Consider the following 19,598-nt stretch of genomic DNA (forward strand, 5'->3'; position numbering starts at 1 on the left):
AGAGATTACTTAAAAACAAAATCTTAAAATAATAGTCTGACAAGACATTATTAGTGTTACTCATTTTATAGGGAGGTGGTCCAAGACTGAACCTCAGTATTTCTGGTTCCCTGAAGACGGGCAGCACGGATAGAGCTGCTTTTCGAAAATTGCAGGAATTGCTTCCCCCAGGGCCGGAAGAGTAAGGCGGGAATGTCCCTTTGGATTGGAAGTAGGTGGTCTTTCTCTCCCTTCTGGAAGGGGTTAACTGGGAGCACCGTTGACATGCAGAAGTAAGCTAAGTACTTATTCTTTGTCCTCTGATATTGGAAGTCATCTAAGTGTAAATAATTCAGAGTGGAATGCTAACTTATTTGAATAACGCAAACGTTTACTTTTGGTGGAGGATGGAGGCAGAAGGCGGATTAAACCCTCATGGATGTCAGGGGATTTCCACTTCTGGAACGAAACCTGGGAACAGGGGACAGAGAGATGATGGGAGAAGAAACTCTGGTTGCTGACCTGTCCGAGACCCTCCATATCGGGGTGTGTCCTGTGAATTTGATGGACTGAATTGTCCTTTTCTGCCTTGTAACGTTCTGATGAAATTGTCATTCCCAGCGCAATGGGTTTAGATTTGTGTTAGTACTGCCCTGTGGAAAGGAAGACAGAGGGGTCTTGCTTCTGGATTCAGACAGAGGGTTTTTTTTTTTTTATTATTATTTTTAAATTCATTCATTTATTTAAGTAATCTCTACACCCAGCTTGGGGCTTGAACTCAAGACCCCGAGATCAAGAGTCACTGAGCCTGCCAGATGCCCCTCAGACAGAAGTTTGTGAAGACTGGAGGGGTTCCTCTTAGTGGTAACTAGGTGGACTGAAGGCAGCAGTGGCCCGAACGAAGAAGGAGGCTGCGGTTTAGAGCCAAATGTCACAAGGAACAAGCAGGGGAGATACATGGTCCCCAGGAATCATCTGAAATACACAGGTGGCCTCTATTACTAGTGATTACCTGGGGTGACATCTCAAGTCATTTTCTTTAGATATTCAAGAAATGGGATTCCTAGAGGGCTAAAAGATGGGGCACTAGGGTTCCCCAATAATACAGCCGTTTCTCTTCAATGCCCACTAAATTCTGGTCCCTGAGTAGAAGACAGTTGATACACATGATCTCCTTGTGTATCAACTGTCCTTGCTCACAACACCTGAAAGGCAGCATATTCTGGTAAAAAGAATAAAAGCATATTCTGGTAAAAAGAATAAAAGCATATTCTTTTTACCAGAAAAGGCAAATGCATAGAAATATTGGAGATCTGTGTTTACCTTTTCTCACTAGTTCATACTGCACTGCCTTGTAGTTCATGCGGATTGGTGACGTTTTGGTAGTCAGATTGCAACACAACTTAGTCAGAATTACTTATCAATAGGATTCATTTCCAGGAAGAACGTGGAAATATTTCTGCAACTCCAGAGTCTTTAAAAAATAGTATTTCTGCTGAAAGTAGGAGAGGGAAATATCTTTATAGCTTAGAGAAACTAAACTCTTATTTTATTTTACGATTGGATGCAGTTGAACCTTGAACAGCACAGGTTTGAACCGCAAGTCCACTTGTATCGTTCTCCTCAGTCAATACAGTAAAGTACTATAAACGCATTTTCTCTTCCATATGATTTTCTTAATAACATTTTCTTTTGTCTTGCTCACCTTCTCTCAAGAATACAGCGTATAATACATGGAACATACAAGATCTGTGGTCATTGTTTATGTTATCAGCAAGGCTTCTGGTGGACAGCAGCCTATTAGTACTTAATGTTTTCGGGGAGACAGACCTTACACATGGAGTTTTGAATGCCTTTGGGGGTGTTGACACCCCAGCCCCCATGTTCTTCAGGGGTCAGCTATATTTTGTTTTGAATCACGATGCAGAATAACAATGAGGGTTTTTGATATTCTGGTATTAAACGACCGAAAGTGAGTGCTATTTACTCAGGAGCTTCATGGTTTCAGTGTTATTGCCATGCTCTCCAATGACAGGACACTGTATACAGATTTAATAACGAAAAAATGCAGCAAAAGTAAAAGGCTGTAAAAAATAAAATAAAAGGCTCCATTAGTAATGGATAATAAAGTCAGGGAAGCTCTTAATGGTGACCAGTATCACAGTTGCTGAGTCTGCAGCTTTTCTTAATTTTTTCTTAGCTGGTTTACTACTGTTTTGCTGTGGAGGGTTGAACACGTTTCTCCGCTCTTCTTTAACCAGCCAGACGGCCCAAGATGATCTGCAGAAGTGCGCTCAAGCGGAATCGGAAATGCCTGGCAGTAAAGGTCGATTGGCCTTTCCTAAAATTAGGAGGAATATTTATAGCCATTCAAAAAGCAGATTTGGTTGATTACAAGGAGTAGAGTGTGACCTTACGCAAGCCCCTTGAGGGACCTTTTTGTCACTTTGTCATATGTGCGGTGGCACGGCATTGAGCTGGTGACTTGGTTTGATTGGAGAAAGGGATGCTATGGTCTTCTGATCACTCTCCTGACCCCTGTACCTCCTAACTCCCCATTAAGTAATTCCCGAGGAAGCCCCTGGAGTCCTACGTAGGTAGGTCGAGTGTAGGGGGACGACAGTGCAACCTGTCAGGTGCATGAGGCTTCAAAGGAGAGAGAGTGGGGGTCAGGCTGCCTGGAGACAAGACGAGTCGCAGTGTGGATGGGGCTTAGCCGGGCCTGCAGACCTACACGGAGCTGGGAGGGGCACGGGTTCTGAGCGCAATCAAACCAAAAGCTTGTTTGCAGGCAGGAAGTGAAGCAGTTTCAAAATGATTTGGCAGAATCTGGAATGATCCCTAAGGCAAGTCTGGGCAGGGTCAGCAGACCAGAGACTGTCAGGCTGTGCCTAAGGCAGGAATGAAGCAGGCTGGGGCTTGGACTTTGGGACTCGGGTCTACATCTCAACACGACTAGTTTCCAGTGAGTCTTGTGGCTGCTGCCAGAGCTTACAGCAGTCAGCATCCCGGGGTGGAAAGGGTCAAAGCCACTTTGGACCGACTAGCCTTCATCTCTAGGGAAAGAGGCTGCGTCTCTGTCCTCTGGGACGCTCCCCCAGTGCCCACTGCGTGTGATACCACACTCTCTGGATGTATTACGGGCTGGGCGTGGTCTGGGGGAGCATCTCCCTGGGTCACTGCCATCTGCTCCTTTACCAACTTCTCAGTCTGATTCTAACTTCCTCTTCTCAGGTCTTGACAGCTAGACTCTTAGCAGTATGGGTTTTTCTGTTTCGGTCATGTGTTTTTTAAGATCCTTTTGTGACTTCAGCCTAGTGACATATTAGCTACATAAGAAATGCATTACCTGTATCTCTGGGCGTTGTCTCTGTCTTCTCCATCTCGAAGTCAAGGCCTTATACAAACAACAAATACTTATCGAGTGTCTTTTATCTATCTATCTATCTATCTATCTATCTATCTATCTATCTATCTTTTAGAGAAATTGACATGTATTCGGCACTATAAGGGATATGAAAAATCACATTTGCTATAGCAGGGTCCACTGGGGACACTTCCATCTTGGAGAAAGACAGAAAATAAGTACTGTGTGGCTTGCAGTTGTCCCAAAGTTTTCGAGTATGAGGGGTTTTAAAAAAAATAAGTGGATAGAATTGAGATGAGAAGGAAAGGTGGCAGAATCTACTTACTCGTTTGACAAGGTAAATAATGCCTGCTGGATACAAGGCACTCTTTTGAGGACTTCGCAAGCAAGAACTTCTCGAATGCTCATAAGCAGCCTTTGAGGTAGATCAAATTATGGGAAAACAGAGACACAGACAGGTGGAGGAGCTTATGCGAGGTCCGGTAGCTGAGAAGCGTCTAACTCTAGGCATGCACTGGGGGTACTTGGGGGGCTTAGTCGGTTAAGTGTTTACCTTGGGCTCAGGTCATGGTCTTGGTGTTCTGGGATTCGTTGGGCTCCCTCCTCAGCAGGGTCCCAGCTTCTATCTTTGCCCCTCCTCCCCCACTTGTGGTTCTTCTCGCAAATAAATAAGTAAAATATTTAAAAATAAATAGAAATGCACTGGTCAATGTGGCAGCTTTCTCAGTTGCACTAACCACATCTCAGGTGTTCAATAGCCAAAGGCGGCTGGGGGCTACCGCAGTGGCTAGCACAGATCGAACAGTTCCAGCATCACAGAACTTTCTGGTGGATAGTGCTGGCCTACCGTCCATGTATTGAACAATTTATCTGCACTATCTCTTGCTGGGGTAATGATGCAAGCAAGCATGGGGGTGACTGCATGCTTCTAAGTCCTTACAGAGAAAGTTGCTTCAGGATAGAGCCAAAAGCAAGAAGTGGAGGCTAGTTTTGAATACTGGGCCCGGTACTGGGCTTAGTCCCTATACTGGTTTCCTGTTGCTCTATTCAGGTTGTCAGTTTCTTCCTGATTCAGTTTTGGAAGTTTATAGGTTTCCAGGAATGCATCCATTTCATCTAGGTTGCTTAACTTATTGGCATATAACTGTTGAAAATAATTTCTGATGTTTGTTTCTATTTCCTTGGTGCTAGTCGTGATCTCTCCCTTTTCATTCATAATTTTATTAATCTGGGTCCTCTCTCTTCTATTTGGTTTAGTTTGGCCAGTGGTTTATCAATGTTATTGATTCTTTCAAAAAACCAGCTTCTACTTTCATTGATGTGTTCTACTGAATCTCTAGTTTCTATCTCATTGAACTCTGTGCTAATCTTCATTATTTCCCTTCTTGTGCATGGAGTTGGTTTAATTTCTTGTTGGTTCTCCAGTTCTTTAAGGTGTAAAGAGAGCTGGTATATTTTGGATTCTTCAATTTTTTTGAGGGAGGCTTGGATGGCTATGTATTTCCCCCTTAGGAACTGCCTTTGCCGTATCCCATAGGTTTTGTACCAATGTGTCTTCATTCTCATTGGTTTCCATGAATTGTTTCAGTTCTTCTTTGATCTCCTGGTTGGTCCAAACATTCTTGAGCAGGATGGTCTTTAGCTTCCAAGTCTTTGAATTCCTTCCAAACTTTTCCTTGTGATTGAGCTCCAGTTTCAAAGCATTGTGATCTGAGAAGATGCAGGGAATAATATCAGTCTTTCGGTATTGGTTGAGCCCTGATTTGTGACCCAGTATGTGCTCTATTCTGGAGAAAGTTCCATGTGCACTGGAGAAGAATGAGTATTCTGTTGTTTTAAGGTAGAATGTTCTGTATATATCTATGAGGTCCATCTGGTCCAACATGTCATTCAATGCTCTTGTTTCCTTATTGATTTTCTGCTTGGATGATCTATTACTGAGAGTGGGGTGTTAAGATCCCCTACTATTAATGTATTCATATCAATATGACTCTTTATCTTGATTAACAGTTGGCTGATGTAGTTGGCTGTTCCCATATTGGGGGCATAAATATTTACAGTTGTTAGATCTTGGTGGGTAGACCCTTTAAGAATGATGTAGTGGCCTTCTTTACCTCTGACTACAGTCTTTAGTTTAAAATCTAATTTATCTGATATAAGAATCGCTACCCCAGCTTTCTTTTGAGATCCTTTGGCATGAAAGACGCTTCTCCATCCTTTCACTTTCAGTCTGGATGTATCCTCAGGTACCAAATGGGTCTCTTGTAGACAATATATGGATGGGTCCTGTCGTTTTATCCAATCTGCAGCCCTGTGCCATTTTATGCGAGCGTTTAGGCCATTCGCGTTGAGAGTGATTATTGAAAGATACCTTTTTGTTGACATCATGTTGCCTGTGAAGTCTTTGTTTCTATAGATTGTCTCCATAAATTTCTGTTCTATGACACTCTTGGGTTCTTTCTTCTTTTATAGAACCCTCCTTAATATTTCTTGTAGTACCGGCTTGGCGGTCACATACTCTTTTAAATCTTGCGGATCTTGGAAGCTCTTTATCTCTCCATCCATTTTGAATGTCAACCTTGATGGATAAAATATTCTTGGCTGCAGGTTCTTCTTATTTGGTGCCCTGAATATGTCTTGCCAGCCTTTTCTGGCTTGCCAGGTTTCTGAGGACAGGTCTGACATTATTCTGATGGACCTTCCTCTGTACATAAGGAATCTCTTCCCCCTAGCTGGTCTCAAAAGCTCTTGTCTAAAATTATGACTCATTAGTCTTATAATCGAGTGCCTCAAGGTCTTGGTAGATTTGTTGATCTTGGGGGTGTCCTTTCTACTTCTAGGACACAAATGCCGGTTCCATTCCCCAGACTGGGAAAATTTTCATGGAGAATTTGTTCAACTATATCTTCTAGTCTTCTTTCTTTCTCTTCCCCCTTAGGGATCCCAATAATTCTGATGTTGGAACATTTCATGGCATCATTTATCTCCCTAATTCTGTTGTCATGGCTTCTAAGCTGTTCCAGGCCTCCTCCTGATCCCTTTTCTCTATCAGTTTGTTCTCTAGAGCACTAATTCTATCATCTGCATCAGTTACCCTAGCTGTTAGAGTATTTAGATTAGATTGGAACTCATGATAACATTTTTGACTTCTTCCTGGGCAGCTTTCACTTCTGCTCTTAGAGATTCCATGTTGTCACTAATGGTTTTCTCCAACCTAGCCATTGGCTGGATAGTCGTTATCCTGAATTCCCTTTCAGACATACTGTTTATGTCCATATCCAATAGTTCTGATGGAGAGGGCACAGTCTCTGAATTTTTCCTCTGTTGGGTGTTCCTCCTCCTAGTCATTTTGGTAAGAGGTGATCAAGGGGATGTGTAGCTGAATATATCAACCACGATCCAGGCAGTGTACACCCTGGAACGCTTCTGAGCAATTGGAAGTCACCACCAAATTGCTAGGTAGCTAGCTACCAAAATTAGCAACTCGCAGCTCATACGGGTTGGAAGTCCAGGCTCGGCTTAGCTGAGTGCCCGTGCAGTCCCACCAGGGGGCAATCAAGGCGTCAGCCAGAGCTTCTGCCTTATCCGTGGCTTGAGATCCTCTTCTGAGCTTGTTGGTAATTGGCAGAATTCAGTTTTTTGAAGCTTCAGAGACGAGGTTCTCAGCACCAGTCGGCCTGCTTTTCCGTCTGCCTGCTGTTCCCTCCCTCGTGACCCTCTATGTAACATGGCGATTTGCTTCTTCACTGGGAAAGTATCGGCCGCTGCCCCTCTGGTATCTGAATTCTAGTCCCAGTTTTGCTTATTTATTTACTTATTTAAAAGGTTATATTTATTTATTTATTTTAGAGAAGGAGAGAGTGCATGCACATGAGGAGGGGGAGGAGCAGAGAGAGAGGGACAAGCAGACTCGCATGCTGAGCATGGAGCTAGATGTGGGGCTCGATCCCATGACCCTGAGACCATGACCAGAGCTGAAATCGAACCAGAGTCTGATGCCCAATGGACTGAGCCACCCAGCATGCCCCTAGTCCCAGTTTTAAAGGACTCAGCTGATTAGGTCAGGCCCACCTAGGAAAAACCTCCCTTTTGATTAAATTAAGGGCAACTTAAGAGGGACCTTAATAACATCTGCAAAATTCCTTTGCATTTGCCATGTACATAGCATACTCATACCCATATTAAAGAAATCCCATCCTATTTATAGGTCCTGATCACACTCAGGGGAGAGGATTATACAGGGTTTACTCACCAAAGGGGTGTTTCAGCAATCCATCTGCCACAACTCTATGTGTTTTAAGAAAGGAAGTGGGTTTTCTGACAACAAGGTGGGAAGATAGGGCTGTTATGCTTTCAAGAGGCTGTTTGTTCCCCTTCAGTCATTTGGTCTCAAGTTAACAAGTGTCACATTAAAACCTTGGCCTTCTGAGCCACCCAGGCTCTTGGGATCAAACCCTGCATTGGGCTCCCTGCTCAGTGGGGAGTCTGCTTCTCTCTTCCTCTGCCCCTCTCTAATGGTTAAGCATCAAACTCTTGGTTTCAGCCTAGGTCATGATTTCAGAGTCCTGGGATCAAGCCCCACATGGGACTTGACCCTGAGCATAGAGTCTACTTTTCTCTCTTCCTTTCCTTCTACTCCTCCCCCTGCTCCCATGAGCTCTCTCTCTCTCTCTTTCTCTCAAATAAATAAATGCATATTTAAGAAAAACCTTGGCCTTCTGATGGGTGAAAGGGAGTGGGAGATACAGGCTTCCAGTTCTGGACTGAGTACGTCATGTGGCTGGAAGGTGGACCATAGCAAGGCTAGTCAATGAAATTGACAGACGGGAGCTGTGGCGACAACAGCATCACCTCACACACTTGTTGCATCACCGTGTTGTGCACCTGAAACTAGTGTAACATTGTGTGTCATCTAGGCTCAAATAAAAAGAAAAGAAACCTTGTCCTTTTGGTCTCACCATTTGTCTATTAATGCATAGTCTTGAAATGGATATTTTCATGCTTTTGAAACCCAACGATGCTTAAAAATAAAAATGATAACTTTGGCATTAATATTTTAAGTACAAAATGAACACATGGTTCTAGTTAGAAAAAGTAAAATGGTAGAGAAGCCCACTGACAATAGAGTAAAATGGGGAATTGTCCCGTCTGCCACTGACCCCCTCGTTTTTGCCCCCCAAGAAATATTCTTTCAGATTCTTTATTGAGCATATGCAGATGCAGATATTCCATATTTTTATTTTGCATGCTTATTTTCTACAGTTCACCATGGATAGTGGCATTTTTCCATGTCAATACCTACAGACACTCCTCTTTCTCATATACACGTAAATATATATATATGTATATATATATATATATATATATATATATACACACACACACACACACAAACACGTGTGTGTGTATTTACATATAAATTTAACTACACATATCCATATTCATACAAAATCATGAATGTAAAGATTGAAAGAGGTCATTCTGAAGGGAAAGCTGTTGTAAAGAAGGAATGTTCACGCACAGCTCCTTATCTTATCCTTGTAATAAATTGTTGTTTGGACTAACCCTGGTTTTAGCCTCCTCAGAACTAAGGAGAGCCCATCTTTAAACTTACCTGAATCTTTAATCTTTGTTTTATGTCAAGAGCTATTTTCAGACCATAATCACAGCTCTGGAGCTTTAAAGCATCGAGGCAACTCGATATCAAAAGGATTTGACTTTGTTCTTTCCAGGGAGACAGACAAAAATGCCTGCTTGAAATAATCAAATGGCAGGAGAATTGGCTCTTTCTAATCCCCGCGCTCTCCCCGGATAAGGGAGGATGAAGAAGAAATTGTTCAAGGAGAAGAGAAACAGAACATCTCTCTGAAGTCTTCTGTCCGTAGCCTTTTCCATACCTTTGGCCTGTTCCAGGGACTCGGTCTCATCTCTGGTCCTAGCACCGATCCTGTGCCTTAGGCGGGGAAGATGCAAGAAGCCTGAGCCAGATGTTTTACTGTAAATCAGCTCTCCTGTCGGTGCTGATCTGATCAGCGAATTCTACCAGTTGGCTTCTTGCCCCATTCCTTATGATGAAGGTGCCATTTGGGGACGTTTTTGTGAACAAAGAGAGGTGCTGTTAATAACTAACCTGGGAGAGAAAGGCTTTCCAGGGCTGCCCCGTGCAAAAGTGGACACACGGTCGCTCTACTCATGGCCAGGCTGTGCCCGGCCCCCGCGAATGATAATCACCCCGCGCTTTGAGCCAGGGCTCCCCAGCCACCACGCTAAGCACTAGACTTACAGTGTCTTATTTAATCCTCACCGTCAATGACCCTATCGGATATTGCTATTATCTCTGCCCATCTCACAGACGAGGAACGGCAGTCCCCACGGCGAGGTTCCCACGTGCGAGACAAATTGCAAGGATGTGGAGAGGGCGAATGGGGGTGTCAGCTCAAAAGCAAGGAGGGCCGCGCTGCAAAGAGGGGATGAGTGACGGGAAGGATGAATCCTGCAGGCTGTGTTTTGGGGCTAAAAGGGTTTCCTAAGAGGCCAGGAGACCGTGGGTTGATAGATGATTTTTTTTTTTAGAGATTGTATTTCTTTCTTTGACAGAGAGAGACACAGCGAGAGAGGGAATACAAGCAGGAGGAGTTGGGAGAGGGAGAAGCAGGCTTCCCGCCGAGCAGGGAGCCCGATGCGGGGCTCCATCCCAGGACCCCAGGATCATGACCTGAGCCGAAGGCAGACGCCCAACGACTGAGCCACCCAGGTGCCCCCTCATAGATGATTCTTGTTGCCACGCTCAGGGATTCTTTTCTCTGTGGCAGCACGGAGTTCAAGGAGCCCTTATCCTCCATCTTGCTCACTTCGGCATCATCTTTTCTTACCCACGGGTATGCCTTGTGTAAGCCGCGTTTCCTCAGGCAGATGGCAAACGACTCAAAGGCGGGGACCAAACCGTTCTGGCATCTCTCTGGGTGACTGTCACAGTGCTAAGTGCAGAGAGATAGTCAGCAAGAATTTGGGGGCTCTTTGTTTTCTAATGCTGCCATAACGGGCGACTGTGAATGGGGTTGCTTCAAACAACCCAGAGTGAACGTCCTGGTCCTCCGGAAAGTCGGAAGTCTGAGAGGGGTCTCACTGGGCTACGGTCAAGACGTCGGCGGGGCCCTGTTCCCTCTGCGGGCTGTAAGGGAGAATCCGTTTCCACATTTCTCGGCTCGTGGCACCTTCCTCCATTTTCGAAGCCTCTCTTCTGCCTCTCTTTCCAGCTTTAAGGACTCTTGGGATGACATTGGGCCCCTCCAGATAATCCAGCATAATCTCATCTCAAGGTCAGTTGATGGAACGACTTTAATTCCTCCTTGCTGTGGAACAGAACCTACGGTTTCTGGGGATTAGAGTGTGGGCATCTTCCCGGGGCCACTACAGTGCCCTCCACAGAGCGCAAGGAGAAAGCGGGGAGGACGCATGTCTCTCCTGGGGACCGTTTTCCATTGCTGACAAACTTAGTGGCTTAAAGAGCACAGAGCTATTATTGTACAGTCCTGCAGGTCGGACGTCTGAGGTGGGTTTCACTGTGGCATTCCTTTGGAGGCGCTAGCCCAGGAGCCATTCCTTGCCTCTCCAGCTTCTAGAGGCCACCTGTGTTCCTTGGCTTGCTCTCCTGCCTCCTCGCACTTATTAGGACCTTTGTGTTGACATTGGATCTGCCCAGATAATCCAGGATAGTCGCCCCATCTCAAGATCAGGTGATCAGCAACCTTAATTCCCTTTGCCACATAACCTAATGTATTTACACCATCTGGGGATGAGGACCTGGACCTAATTCTACCCCACACCCTTTAACAATTTGCCCCCAGATGTTCAAATACGCACAAAACTATGTACTCAGAAAGTACAATAAATCACCATTTACTCATCCCTGAACTTTGGAATTAGTTCATTTTTTAAAAGGAAGCTCTAGGCCCAGTGTGGGGCTTGAATTCACAACCCCAAGATCGAGAGTCACGTGCTTTATGAACTGAGCCAGCCAGACACCCCTTGGACTTTGTTCATTTTTAAGGGTTATTCTCTGAGTGGTTGAAACGTTATTTCATACAGTAAATACTAGTCAGCTTTATTTCTGACCTTTTTCCACTTCTTATATAAACACTATCGATTAAGTTTATAAAGTGTTGATTAAACATTTTTGTAGACTTTAATATCTATAGTGGTCATAAGTGATGTGAAATAGTACTTCTAAGCACCCTTAAGGCAGAATATTATATTTAAAAATCAAAAAAAGTAAGAAGGACACAAAAAAACTAATATTCTGAATCCTCATGTATGCAAGAATACCTCTGAAAAGCACATTTGTGGGAAATATTTTTCAGAGCTTGCAGTTTTTAAGTCTGTGGTCTGTTAAAAGTTTATTTACAAATCCCATGTTTGGACTGTAGTTTATATTTTAAGACAATCTACATTATATTTTCCCAGCTTTATTGAGCTATAATTGACATATAACATTGTATAAGTTTGAGATGTACAGAGTGTCGATTTGACACATGTACATATTGTGACATTGACAATTTACATGATCAAACCCAAGGACACACAGTTTTAAAACAGAAAATACTTGGATTGTATGCATTTTCATTCAAATTTATAAGATTCACAATGTAGAAAGCTTTTTAAAAATTTCATGGTAGCTCCATTATGAGGAGATGGCGTTTTGCATTTGTGTTACCACCTTGCTTTTATTTATTCCCAGAGTCTTGTTGGACTTAACAATATCGGAAGTTTCAGCCTGGAGAGGTGTTCAGACCAGTGTTCAAGCTTTTGCTGTCCGTGTTAGTGACAGTAGATCTGACTCTGTGTGTTCTGTATGTGTATGTGTTTGTATTAGTCAAACTAATGCTCATTTTGGTAGCATATGACAGGGAATTTGTGATATCTTAACCTAATTTGGGCTTATTTCACACCTGCATAAAATCTGATGCGGATATTTCTGTTTCAGCAGTTCTCTTGAGCAGCCCTGCTGCCGGCCATCATCATCTTCCATCATCTCGGATGGCTTTACTCCCTCCCCTGCAGTGGGGAGGGAGAGGGAGAATGTGGGGAAATTGCATGGAGCAGTGTAGGGGCCAGGCCTGGAAGTGACGTGTTTCACTTCCGCCACACTCCATTGGCCAGTACTGGGCCATGTGGTCCCACCTACATGTAAGGGGTGGGGGGAGACTAGAAGATGTTGTCTTCCTGCGTGCGCTGGAGGAAAATGAAATTGTGTGAACACATAGTGGTGGTCTCTTCCAGTTTGTGAAGAGAGTTTTCAGATCTCCAATCTGGAAGACACTTTGAGGCTCAGCATCTTATCTTACAGAAGTGGAAACTGAGGCACAGTTGTGGAGGAAGCCTTGTACAAGACTATAGGGAAAGTGCCAGGCCAAAATTCTAATACCTAGTATGTAGATAACAATTGGGATTGGTTCAGACCCTTCCTCGCATCTACCTGGTGGAAAATGGAACCCCATGAACAGCACCGCTACCATCACTCTAATGAAAAGTTTATTTATTTTTATTATTTGATTTTTGTTTATTTATTTTAATGTATTAATTAATTAATTTTATTGTTTTATTATTATTTATTTTTTTTAGTTAAAAAGTGAAGAGAGGTACAAGTTTACAAATGCCAAGATAATGTATATGTAATTTCTTAATATTTTAATGTAAGTTTGATCTTATCCATCATGGACTAGTGTGACATTATTTTATTTTATGGTGCTGAACATTTTTTTGTCCATTAATGAGTTTTGTAACCATTAAGTACCATTTTTGAAATATATGCTTGAGAGAGATAAAACTAGAATGCTTAATATCTATACTTGTTATGCTTTAATATCTTGCCTAAGAGTTTGGAAAGGAAATGACATTTGTGTCCTGTATATGCCAGTATTTCTAAACCTTTCCTTTAGTATTCACATTAGAGATAAGTGAAGAAAAATAAAAATTATCTGGAAATTGAAATGTTTCTTCATTAAATTTGAAGTTTTCATTTTCCAGAATATATTATTCTATGATTTCAGCTCTAATATTCTTGTTCTTACCATGCGACCGATACATAATACATAAATTATAGATATGGAAAGATTTGGCTTGGGGGCTTGGAGTGAGGTGGCAAATGGAGAATAAAGAAAAATAAATACAAGTTCTGTGAGATTATTCCTTCTTCCTACTGAGGGAGCATCAGAGCTCTCTCTATGGCTACAGTGCGATAAATACTGTTGCTCCATATCTATGTCCCTGTTAGCTCTGAGCCAGTTTCTGCATGTTTCGGTTGAAAAATTCTTGCTTGAAGAGCTTTGTTTTCCTAGCTATTGTCAAAACGCTTTCTGTGGCCATGTGCCTCCGTTGTGGGTTAGTGTTCATCCTCACTGCATGGATAGAAATGCAGTGTTCACAACCACTACCACATCTAGGGGACCCTGGCCACTGCAGTGTGCTACACATTTACAATAACAGCAACAGCAAGAAAACAGCACTGATACCTAACGATTGTTTTTACCAGTCATCTGTTATTGGAAGTTAATTCTCAGTGAGGATATGAAAGGATTCAAGGGTGCCAGGCAAAGGTCACGGCCAGGAAGTAGCTGCTCATGTTTGAGTTCCTTGTAACAATGGCAGTAGTTGAAAAGCACAGAAGCTGCCAGCACCAGCGACGCCCCCTTTCTTCACATTGACATACTTGTAATACCCACAGTGACCTCTTTGAAACGCTCCAGCAGTGCCTTTAGGGGTGAAATCCCTCATCAGTATCCAGCTTGGCAGCTCTCCTAGTTTCACGGCCACGAGCTTCCTCTCCTTCACTGGTACGGGGGACACCATCTTGGGGTCCGAGGTGTCCGCTCTGGATACCTAAGGATTACTGAGTTGTTATGGGCCAGTTATTGACTGTCTGCCAGTCACTGTTCTAAGCAATATATATTCGCTCATTTAATTCTCAAAACAAGAGTCTGCATCTCTCATATATTCCTTTTTAAGAACAAAGAAAACCTTCCCAGAAGCTTCTGGCAGATTTCCCCTAAAGTCTCCTTGGCCAGAATTACATCACTTGCCCAGGCCAAACCAAGCATTTACTGAGAGGAATGCTTGGCTTAGAAAGTCCAATCAGAACTCATCACCCAAGTATGGGGAAAGAAATTATAATTCAGAGGAGGTTGAACAAAATCTGGGTTGTGCTGGCAAGGGAGAAGGGAAAGGTCAGGCTATTGGGTAGGAAGCCAACAGTGTTTACCACAGTAGCCAGGGAGAATGGAGTGGAGATCAAGAGAATCTAATTTGAAGGCATTTTTCAAACTCTAAATATTGAAGTGAAAATAAAATTCCATTAGTATTTGTACTTAAAAATAATGAACATCAACCAAAATAGCTACAGATTTTCTGGGCACCTCTACTTAATTTCTTCTTAATGGTTTGCAGTGTAACTCCAGGCAGGTTCACTTAAGCATTTGGCATTTCTTCCCTGAATATGACAACCCAATAATGAGACTTTTTAATTCCAGAAACTAGAGCTGTCATTCTACGCTCGTAGTTCATCCCCGATGTTCACAGCTTGATCTATTTCATTTCCCCCATCACCAGGACTCAATAAAGGCAGGAGGAAACATTTCCATAGCCACTGAAAGTATTTGGCAAGACCTCCAGCAATCCTATGTCAGAGGGCCAAAGAGCCGGACACGCACAAGGCACTCGTGGAGTAAACATCTGCGGCACCCTTCTGTTCCCTAGGTGCGAGGTACAGTCTTCTTTCTTTCCTGTGTGTAATAACCCCCAGTTAGCATTACAGTGATTTTGGCCTGATCTTCTTGGGCATCTGGGGCCCACTGCCAGTTTGTACGGCGGTGGGAGTCCTTGTGAAATGTGGCAGATTTGTAAGCATCTCTTTCTCTCAGACAGACACAGATTTTCCACACTGAATATTTATTATAGTTGAAGTCACACTCTACACAACTGTTTCCTGTTTTGTTTGTTTTGTTTTCACCTAGAATCATTCTCAGCCTGTAACGGTGTTAAATTTTCCGTAAGTCTTTTTGGATTTTATCTGTGATAGGTGAGTGTTGTCCTGCTCCCAGTGCTGTACGTACCTTCTGCCTGCCTCGCTTGCCTGCCAGCATTCCCAGAGCCCTCCTTCCTAATGAGTCTATCGCCCTTGCTCGCAGGGGATCAGTAATAATGTGGTTTTGTCCTCTGGAAAGGCAACCGACAAGGGCCACTTTGCCTCCAGTGTGGCAGTCCTTTCTGTTTTATTTCTTGTGGACACTATACTGGTTCTGTTGAAGTTGAGTCAGTGTACTTTGGAATCGCCTTCCCAACTATTTTTCTAGGAACAGACAAATTTCATTATTTTCTCACCAGGTGATGCTTTTTTTCTTTTAAGATTTTATTGATTGATTGATTGATTGATTTAACACACACAGAGAGAGAGCGAGAGTGCACAAGCAGGGAGAGCAGCAGAGGGAGAGGGACAAGCAGGGAGCCCAATACAGGGCTTGATCCCAGGACCCTGGGATCATGATCTGAGCTGAAGGCAGATGCCCAATGACTGAGCCACCCAGGTGCCCCCAGATATAGCTTTAGACTTAAAGAATATACCTAGGTTGATCGTTCACTTTTTTTTTTTAAGATTTTATTTATTTATTTGACAGACAGAGATCACAAGTAGGCAGAGAGGCAGGCAGAGAGAGAGGAGGAAGCAGGCTCCCCGCTGAGCAGAGAGCCCGACATGGGGCTCAATCCCAGGACCCCAAGATCATGACCTGAGCCGAAGGCAGAGGCTTAACCCACTGAGCCACCCAGGCGCCCCAATCATTCAGTTTTTAACAACAGATTTCCCTTCTAATGACATCTGGATTTTTCTGAAAATTTACCTTCAGAGGATGAAGATCAGTGAGTGTTGAACACGCTTGTGACGAGACTGCTGGGTTTAAGAGAGTACCGTCTGCTCAGTGTGGAAGCTCCTGTTTCAATACCATCCCATCTCATAAAGCAGTCCCCAGTCATGGCCGGAGTGAAACTTCCGTCCTTGGCTCTGCAGATTAATCCCAAGGCACTTAATTATTTGTGTGCAAAGTTTCATGGAAAAACAGGGCTAGCGGTCGCTGGCGGACCTAGTGTGCCGCCTGGGCGCTGTGCGGCTCTCCAGCTTTTACGCCGCGTTACAGCTGCAGAGGCAAAACTCACAGGAAATACACACGCTCGAGCACTTCAGAAGCTATTTTATACAAGTAGATTTTATAAATAACCACAAGCTCTCTTATCTATCAAATCTCAACACCTAGCCGCCCCTGTGCTCGCTGGAGAAGTGTGCACTACCTAGAGAGAGGAGAGAAGAAAGCCTTGGGGTTCACACCCCGAGCTGCCAACATTTGTGTGCGCTGTGACAGGTAACTCCTGATTATGGAACTCCTTATCTTCAAGGAAAAAAAAAAATTGCATTGAGTTTCCCTGCATTGCCCTTTATGTGCATTTCCAGAACTAGAGTGGGCTTCCGGGCGGGGGCGGGGGCGGGGGGGGGGGGGGGGGGGGGGGGGGGGGGGGGGGGGGGAGATCACTGGGTCACGTTCATCATCAGGAGAAGATCGTAAGAGGAATTCTTGGGCACAGTGCTTTTCAAACCACATTTTGAGCAGGAATAAGAATTCTCCTTTATACGATCACATTTAAAGAGCACTCCTGAGATTCTTGATGGCAAAGGGAAGAAGGGGCCTCCTCATCGAAAGGGAAGGAGTTCTGTCTGTTACGGGCGGGGGCGGGGGGGCGCGAACCGAGAAGGACTCTCCAGATCAAGTCCTAGGCCGCTCTGTCCAAGTCTCAGCCTCCTCTTAGCTAGTTAAGTGCCTCAATTCTTACAGAGCTTATAAAATTGCCCATCTATTTTGCTTGTTTTTTTTTTCCCAAAGACTCTGCTGGCCAGGGGAATGCCCACAAGTGTCAAAAGAAGGGGGGGGGAGATGGAAGTGCGGGTCTTAGTATGTTGCACGTCTGAGCAGAGCTCTTTATAGTTCGGTTTTGTCTTTTTATTTCTTTCTGCCCCCGAGAGCTTCATATGGAGATTCAGGGTGACCTCCCGCTCTGCTTCTCTGGCAGGCGCTCACATAGACACCAAGAGCCCTCCCTGGGCAAACCACCTCCCTCCCCAAACCTGCGAACTCTGACCCCCGAGCCCTAGCCACGGCCCTCTGGGCAGAATGGGGGACGGACTAGAACCGAGGGGCAGGCTGGCTGTGCCATTCCGCAGGTACCCGGCTCTGTAGTCGTTGTCCGCATGGCTCCTTCCTTCGGCCTGTGCTCTCTGGGGTTTCCTGCTCAGTTCCATGTCGGCTGCATTCTGCTGTCTCTCCACAACCCGCCATTCCTCAGACATGCCAGGCTCCTGCCCGCTGCCTTTCCGGTTCCTCTAGCACTAAGACGGCTTTTTCTGCTCCCCCCACCCCAAAATCTTTTCGATGATTCCCAGAGGATCTTGGGAGGAAACACAAGTAGATGTGTGCTCAGTGCACTTTTTTTTTTTTTTTTAAACTCCAAGCCCAGATTTCTCTTTATGTCTTTTTAATGTCACCTGTTGGGGGAATGTACTTCAGGCCTTACCCATCAGACAGAAAGAAGTCAGCCTTGTTAACTATTCTAGTTTAAGGAGCTTCCTAAGCACTTGGCACACATTATCAGCTAACCTATGTGATTACATCATCATCGTCTGAGCTAATGGCCTTTCAATCAGCTTCTCTTGGAGCTCAGTGGGTGCTCTGTGGGACTTCTTTCTTGCTCCTGCCCAAAGCCGATGCCATAGCTTTCTGTGGTGATTTATGTCCCCATCTTTTTTGGTGATGTCCTTTCTAAATATCACAATTACAGAGATAAGCTGCAGTATTTAGTTTGAGCAAAACAATGTCACAACACCATCAATTTTCCTACCATTGCTTTACTATTGGTCTGTGGAACACAGATTATTTTTGGATATATAGATACAAGCCACCCTGATTTTATCCCCAGTCTGCCCACCACCAGAAAAAGTCTCTTTCGACAACAGTCTGTCAAATCATTCTCTTTCTATTTCCCCATTCTACTCAGAGCGATTGAGCTATAAGTACCCACGACATTTTTGAGCTGTACAACCTGACACTTCTGCATGTGAGCAGTATATTGGAAAGTATCAATAATTAAAAAGGACCAATGAGGTCTCCTCCACAGGTGTAGCAATTTTTGTAAGAGGGCTGCAGGTAAACAGAGAACAAACACTGCACAGAAATATTACTTCTTAATTAAAAGCTCTTGATCTGGGGGTCCCTGAGTGGCTCAGTGGGTTAAGCCTCTGCCTTTGGCTCAGGTCATGATCTCAGGGTCCTGGGATCGAGTCCTGCATTGGGCTCCCTGCTCAGCAGGGAGTCTCTCTCTCTCCTTTTGCCCCTCAGCCCCACTCAATCTTTTAAAAAAAGATTTTATTTATTTATTTGAGACAGAGAGAGGGTGAGAAAGCATGAGAGGGGAGAAGGTCAGAGGGAAAAGCAGACTCCCCACAGAGCAGGGAGCCTGATACGGGACTCATTCCCAGGATTCCGGGATCATGACCTGAGCCGAAGGCAGTTACCCAACCCACTGAGCCACCCAGGTGCCCCAATAAATAAAATCTTAAAAAATTTTTTTCAAAGGTTTAATTTATTTGACAGAGAGACACAGCGAGAGAAGAAGCACAAGCAGGGAGAGTGGGGGAGGAAGAAGCAGGCCCCCCACTGAGCAGGGAGCCCGACACGTGGGGCTCCATCCCAGGACTCTGGGATCATAACCTGACCCGAAGGCAGACGCTTAAGGACTAAGCCACCTAGGCGACCCTACATAAATAAAGTCTTAAAGAAATAAAATCCCTTGATCTGGAAGCACTGGAGTGATTGTCACCCACTAGTAGGCTCTCTCAAAGGCATCTCTTTTATACCCGCAGCCAGTGCTCTCCTTCGAGACCTTCCCATTTCGTAGCTAAACAGTTACAGTGGCCCCCCACTGGTCTTGATGGTGATCCAGTCCATTCACCACCAATGTTTTCGGCTTAAAATGAAAAGCAACGTTCTTTTGCTCTTCATCTCTCAACCATCAATCCTGTTCCTTTAGCTCTTTTAACTCTTGCTTCTGGTTAGTAATAAATTTCCTTTTTTTTTTTCTTTTTAGTGATATATATCTAAATAACCGTATACATCACTGTTTTGTGGCGAACATTATACATCTTCACTTTTTGCTCCCC

At 44.2% G+C, this 19,598-nt stretch overlaps 1 long non-coding RNA gene and 1 pseudogene across 1 annotated transcript in view; one reads left to right on the forward strand and one right to left on the reverse strand.

Moving 5' to 3' along the window:
* Nucleotides 1-19,598, forward strand: part of LOC132007235 (uncharacterized) — a 198,045-nt gene that overhangs the window by 16,308 nt on the left and 162,139 nt on the right. The gene's annotated exons all lie outside the window — the stretch shown is intronic.
* LOC132007621 (ATP synthase subunit f, mitochondrial-like) lies at nucleotides 13,885-14,194 on the reverse strand (annotated as a pseudogene).

The sequence above is a fragment of the Mustela nigripes genome, chromosome X (genome assembly GCF_022355385.1).
Source record: "Mustela nigripes isolate SB6536 chromosome X, MUSNIG.SB6536, whole genome shotgun sequence".
Taxonomy (NCBI): domain Eukaryota; kingdom Metazoa; phylum Chordata; class Mammalia; order Carnivora; family Mustelidae; genus Mustela; species Mustela nigripes.